A 7317-nucleotide genomic window follows, 5' to 3' on the forward strand; every position below is an offset into this window, starting at 1 on the left:
AATTCACCGCCTAATGAATCAAACATTTTTTTATCATCCACCACACATTTACAAACATGATTTTTGATTTTCAAAGTTTAACTCAAATCCAAATTCAAACATAAATCAAAATGCAATGTCAGCACAAAGCATACATGGTGTCATCAAACAAACATGAAAAAACTATTGCACGTGTCGGCCATGGAACACCCACAACTCCCCCACAAGATCATCTCTGAGTTGCTCATGGGAAGCTCAGTCTTCAATATCTTGGTGAACTTTAATAAATCTTCTGGTTTGGTATTCATTCCTACGAACCATCCTCCATCTTCCGAAACCCTTGTACTCATAGCCCACCACTTGACCACGCTCGTGCTCAATGATCACATTGTGCATGATCACACATGTTGTCATGATCCTCCAGAGTGTCTTCTCTTTCCATGATCTAGCCGGGTCACAAACATTAGAAAATCGGGCTTCAACGCCCCAAATGTCCACTCCACATCCTTCTTAGCAACTCCTTGAGCCTTCACAAGTGACTCTTGTTATCTTGGTAGTTAGACATTGGCTTCACATATACGGCCCATGTTGGATATATCCCCTCTGCTAGATAATATCTCATGGCATACTTGCGATGATTTTCTTCAAACTATACAACGTTGCCTATCCACATGATCTGTCGCTTTTCAGCAAACATGTGGTTTAAAATAATGTGTTTCATATCCTATACAGGTTACTCGGTCTATCCTACAGAGACCGGATGACATGGACCTTCTTATGACGGTGTCTATCCAGCTGGAGCATATATACATTGAGATTTTCTCCCATCATGGATGGTGGTGTTCAACAATATTTTATATTTTTTTCGACATGTTGGCTATGTGCATCGTGTTATGCAGAGGCCAGCCATTCACTCACTATGGTTGTATCACCTTAATACATCGACTGAATGAAAATGTCCTTTATCGAAAGAAAAATTTACTGCCATCTATTAGTGCATGTTGGTCAAGCCTTCCGTTAAGACAAGCCTTCAGGCTTGTCCTAACGAAACCTGATAGGTAAAGTATTTTGAAATAGAGAGAGCATAAATTAGACTAAATTCCATTTTACCCCAGTATTTCATATTTGTGATAGAAAATATCTCATTTAGCACAATTTTCACAATTTTACGCAGTTAAGCAAACTGCTGCCACTTTTCACCCATGTTTATTTGTCCCCAATCTGACAAGTCGGCCCCACATTTCAGTGCTGACTAGGCTAGATGGCTTAATTACCCAGCTGGTTTTTTGCATTCTGTTCGCTCAGATTTTTCAGTACACGTCCTATTGGAGCAACACACTATTCAGTGGTTCCAGGAGAATATTTCATTGACGTCATGTGCAGTATTGTATTATACTCCCCCTGTAGTAAAATTGTTCTAAATTAGAAACACTTATTTTGGGACGGAGTGAGTACTAAGCAACGACAGTCCATCTTGGACACGCGTGTTTTGCCTCGCTTTCCTGCTGCTGTTGTGTTAACAACGGGACAACCCGTGGAGAATTATTTACTGGACCCGCACGCCAAGTGGGGATGTGCCAGCACCTCTGGTGGGTACAGTTTATTCCCCATCAGACGCATGGCACAGCACGGGGTTTTGCTAGTTAGACAAAATGCTATACCATAACTAGTTTATTTTCATATATAATTTTACTATTGGGTAATAGTTCATGAAATCTAACTAACACCTATGTGCCGGTTAGTTTTCAGGACGTGTTATCTCTTGCAGGTAGCATTATGCCCAAGTGTGTGATGTTCGTGCAAAATTTGGTGAAGTTTGACAGTCGTGGAGCTCGTGGCAAGAAAGATAAACTTCGGGTGTCGGAGAAACTTCTGAAAACAACATTGTTCACATTTGATTTTGTCGTTTTTGCCACGAGCTCCTCGAAATTCCAAAAACCCTGAAACTTTGCAGGAACATCACTCCTTTGAGCATCCTGCATCACAAAAAGATATTGGATTTTTTAAAAACTTTATGCTTTTCATTTTATTTTACAGTTCACCGGGTGTAGATGAGCCAGGCACCCAATTGAATTTTAGCTATCTTCCTCAACAATTTTTTTTAGAAAAATAGGAGCTGCCACCTGGTTTTCGCATCGCTCGAACACCACCAAAAAGATCTTACAACATTTAGGAGGCTGGCGTCACCAGCTCCAAACAACAGATCAGGAAATTAATACTGTGTCCAAATCACTTATATTACAGAATAGCAGCACAGGCTTCCTCAATTTAATTTTCTGAGTATAATTAATACAGTACAGTGGTCGAGCGTTGATCTGTAGGCCTCATCGATTTGGTTTTCAGGGAATAATTAATACAGTAATGTGGTTGATTAGTAATCCATTGCCTTCCTCGATTTAATTGTATTGGAATAATTTGTACAGTAATGTAGTTGAGCGATAAGTCTGTAGTCTTCATTGCTTTCCTTTTCTTGGAATAATAATGTGGTTGAGCGATAAGTCACGGCCAGTGATTTCCCATCCACGACATCTGATCGATGACTGAACTCGCCGCTCTTCTCAGGCCGGCCACGCAACCTGGGGTCCTAGTAGTAATAGGTACAAAAAGTCAAGGTTGCTTCCAAGACATGACTACTAGCTCTTGTTCCTCACGCGTGATCAACTCTGCTTGATGCTCTTCTACGCGTGTTTCCCATCCTGCTTCTGACCGGTACTCTTATTCCACACGTATGTTGCTTAATTTCTTCCATGTGAACATAACTATGATTGAAAGTTGTGTTCTGATTCCATGATTTTGTGGTCTGAAAGTGGCTATTGGGCGGTCAGGCAGTGCAGTTCTAGAGGTTATCGCGAGAATTAATGCCACCAAATGCAACTGATAGAGACCGGAGACCAGAGAGAGGGAGATGGGGAGAACAACAAACCATTCACTCCACATTGTGAATCAGGTGGTGTTTTGCAAAAACATATTTGAGCCCTAACCTATTCGGTCTCCGATCATTCCCCTTATTGCAGAACATTACCCAAATTTCTTTATCTAATTATTGTCTATTGTTACGAACAACAATCCCTAGTTCATTAGACATGAACCACTGGTTTTATTTTTGCTCGCGGTTGTAGTTTTATCCACCAAGTTCAATATTTTCAGAGAAAAAAAGGATCGGATTTTTTAATTTTTTCATAAAGATAATAGAAAGAAATTGTTGAATGAATTTTAATATTTGATGTCTTAATGTTCATGCGCAGGTATATGATCTTTGAACCATGTCCAGTAAAATGATTGAAACTTGTTTGCAAACCTTCCAGACACATGCATGTATAAAAATTCATGTGAAACATCTACAACGGCCTGGCAACCCCAGTTGGCTTGTACTTGTGGTTTTCTCAGAAAGCCAGGCCCTTTTGGATTTGTTTTCTAATAACATCTATGACGAAACTCTATGAATACAAGATGAGCAGGAAATTAAGAATTTTGGCAGTAGTTTCAGTTCTAGTTGAGATAAATTTAAGGGATGTTTTGTCAGTTTCCTAGATATGTTCCATTAGTTATAATCATTTTTAACAAGTTTCATATGTTTGTGTTCTTTCTACATATTCTTCAAAATAGTTTCACTCGGCTAGGCAACGAATTATTATCAGAATTTTCCACTCTGATTTTTTATTTGGAGCCATTTCATCGTAGTTACTATTGTGAGCAAACAAAGCTGATCTAATAAATAAACCAGATCATGCATGAACAAAGAATCATGAAATTATTTCTTCGGAGTTTCATGAACAAATAAGAAAAATAACCTTGCAAATTTCACGAACCAGATCTTGACCGTCTCATGAACAAAAAAAGAGAGCATGAAATATCCACTTTTTCATTTCCAAGCATTGAAGGAAAAAAGCAATAAAAGATCCACGATGGACTCAAGAAAGAGGAACTCTATGTGTATCAAAGAAAGACGGAACCAAGATCCACTATGAAGGAAAAAAATGATGAGGCTTCGAGTTGTGACCCAAGAACCGAAACTGCGTATCACTGTTAATTGCCTTGGTGCTGGGACACGCGTTCAGCCAGCTTCTCCATGGCTATTTTCATCCATCTCGCTACGCCAATGGACAACATGATGAGCATGGTGATGCAGGCGGAGGTCCTCACCCTCCCGCAGCACTCGGCTGGCCGAAGAGCTCAAGGATAATGGTGGCGTGCACAAGGAGGCGTCGGACCCCAATCACTAGATGTCCCATACGTTTGTGTGTGAGGTGGCGATGGCGCTGAAACGAGGTCCTGATCGCGACCTCAGCACGCCAGTACAGCTGCTGGCTGGATCCAGCGGAGGTGGAGCTAGCTCAGGTAGGAAATGATGGCGTGGATGGCATCGGGCGGTCGGGAACAATGGCTCGGTACGTGCACTGTTTTCTGGTAGAAGAAGGGCATTTAGGGGAGCTGCATCCATTCATGAACTACCACGGTGCTTCAAGCACGGCATGAGTGCGAAAAGAGATGTTGGTGGTGGGTTCCTGTGAACCAGTGAGATCGATTTTCGCCAAATGCTGCAACCCAGCAGGCACTGCGAGCTACAATCGACGACATTTTTTGTTGCAACTGTGTCATCGGCATTTGCTATGACCGACGATGGAAATTGCTGCGACGATGATGGCAAGGCGTTTGTGACCAGCGAGGCGTCTCCCACAATGACGACGAGAGACGATGAGCGTGGGCGGCTGGGGGCGAGCACGGGGTGCCGCCGGATGGCTGGCAAGTGCAAGCAGCCTAGGGCGAGGGTGTGATGGCGGAGGGCAAGCGCGACGGCCATGTTTCCGTTAGATTTCTGCTATGTAAGTTGTACGCAGGGCCGGCCCTAATATTCTAGAGACCCTTGTGCAAGCCCGGTAAAATGGGCCCGACTCTAAACGTTTCCCTATATGATAGGTTTTTGTTCTCTCAGCAGTGATACTTTTTCAGGTTCAAACAACCGATATACAATTATTATTTTCTTCCTCACAACCAGATAAATGCCTTTTAGGCAACACTAACAAAAGAGCCCGTGCGTTGCAACGGAAGAAAAAAAAATACATGTTCTTAACTTAATAACCATCACTCAAGACCATAATAGGTCCACATCCTTTATTTTAGCGAGGCATCACATTTATGTTGCCGCTTATCCTCCTGCTCACCCTCGCCGACGGTGGCCTCAGTGTTCACACAATCAAAATGTGTTTGAATGTGGTTAATCCTAAGGCGTCTCTCGCCCTCTCTCTCTCTCACGCGCGCGATGAAAAATCCGTTGTTTTTCCCCTGTGAGGGTTTTCAGAGGTGTGCATGTGTGATTCTCGATGTTTTCTTTTGTCTCCATGTGGTTTTAGTGAGTGTTTATTTGCAATCCGGATAGCCGCCGGTACGGAAAAAAAGGACCGTGCGCTATAGATTATAAGTTTGCTTTCAAAATAATATTTGAAAAATATTTAACAGGTAAAAATAACATAATATTTAGATTCTACATATTTTTAATCAAATTTTATGTATAACATGTTAAAATTGGAGTTACGGTTTAAAAACATGGATTATTTAGAAAATCATTTGTTTGATTTAATATGGCCCGCGGTTGAATTGCCTAAAATGTCAGAGGGTTTTCAAAAAAGGTAAAATAACGGCTCAGCTGTGACTTAAGTGTGTACTGCAGGTTTATTCACAGAAAGTGTAAGGGGTTTCTGCAAAATACATGAAAAAAAAGGAAAACACCTGATTTCTTTGAGTCCTTGTTCAAGCAATCAACATATCTCCTGCCTCGCAGCCGGCAAGAGTCGTATAGAAAGAGAGAAAGTTAATCATCACTTCACATAACAGAAATACATAGACAAGCATCAAAGTATTTGCTGGAAAAATCACAAGAATGCCTTACGTTGCAGAATAAAAACTCAGAATCAGAAACTCCATGATCTGGACCCTCGCCTCGCCACGGCCCTGACGGCCATGACCGCCTTCTCACCGGTCGCTGGAATATGCTGCAGCCTGCAGCGGTGCTTGTCCTCGGCACTGCCTTCAAAGCCTCAAGCATCGGGGTGGTGTGGCTGGTTCCCCGCGCCGGTCCTCGCCGATGTCCATCGAGGTTGAGGCTTACATGCGGTCGCACTCTTCGCCATGACCCAGGGCCAGCCCTGTTTGTACACGAGGATGAAGGATGAGGTTCGACTGAAGTTACAGGGACACAGTGGCGGTGCCAGGAATAGGCGAGGACCCAGGCCGCCCCAGGCTACAGTTTTCGAGACAGTACGAGAAGGAAGCGGCCCTCACGCCTGCCAGGGGCTTGCTTGTCTCCGCCGCTGTAGGGACGATGGGCCCGACCGGTTGAAAGTCTGCGCCTAGCGTTGGCCTTCGGCAACGCTAGGCGCCGATGCGCCGGCCGAAATTTGCCGGTCACACCCGGGCCACCCGATTCAACCGGTAACGTCCCTTTGATTTGCCAGCTGGTATCTTTCTTGGCTTCCCGCAAAGCACAGTCAATGCAACAAAAAAAGAAAAAATCTTCATGACTGCGCGTGTGTGTATCTCCTTCGTAGCACACCCGACGCCTCTGCTCGTCACCGCAACCGCCGGCCGTGGTTTCACAGCCTGCTCGCCGTTGCTCGACGCTCGCCCGCCATCCACTGCTCGCCGCTGCCCGCCGCTCGCCCGCCGTCCACTGCCCGCCGCTCGCCCGCCGTCCACTGCCCGCCGCTCGCCCGCCGTACTGCTCGCCGCTTGTCACTACAAGAAATATGTCAACTTGTGACCACCACTATTGGTCACTGAATGGTCACAAATTTCCATTTGTGACCTTTTTGTGACCTTTTTGTGACCAAAAACATAAGGTCAAAAGCTGGCCGTCGTAAACTGACTATAGCGACTTTTCTTCTGCAATGGTCGTAGACGTTTATGACCAAAATACGTCTACTGTGGCGTTTTGGTCACTAGCAACCTCCCCAGGCCACGTAGGCATCCAGCGTGGCAATCTGACATGGCACAAGATTCAGCCCGGTCCAATTCGATTTTCTACATGGGACTAGCCCAACAATTCAGCCTTTTTAATGTATTTTTTTTCTTGTTAATTTTCGCTAGCTACATGGGCTTGGGCCACTAATTCAGCCTTTTTTGCTTTCTGAGGTGCAGCCTTTTCACATTCTACATATTTTTTATTTTTGGGTTTTCTTTTTTTTGTTACATTCAAATTTCAGATTATTGTAGTCAACTGGATGCACATTGTCAGATTCTTCACTAGGTCCCAGACATCAGGTTTTAATTTTTCACAACTTGTAACTCAATGATATACCAATCAGAGAACACATTTTAAATATATACAAATAACAACCAAAT

The sequence above is a fragment of the Triticum urartu genome, chromosome 3, assembly GCF_003073215.2.
Source record: "Triticum urartu cultivar G1812 chromosome 3, Tu2.1, whole genome shotgun sequence".
NCBI classification, from domain to species: domain Eukaryota; kingdom Viridiplantae; phylum Streptophyta; class Magnoliopsida; order Poales; family Poaceae; genus Triticum; species Triticum urartu.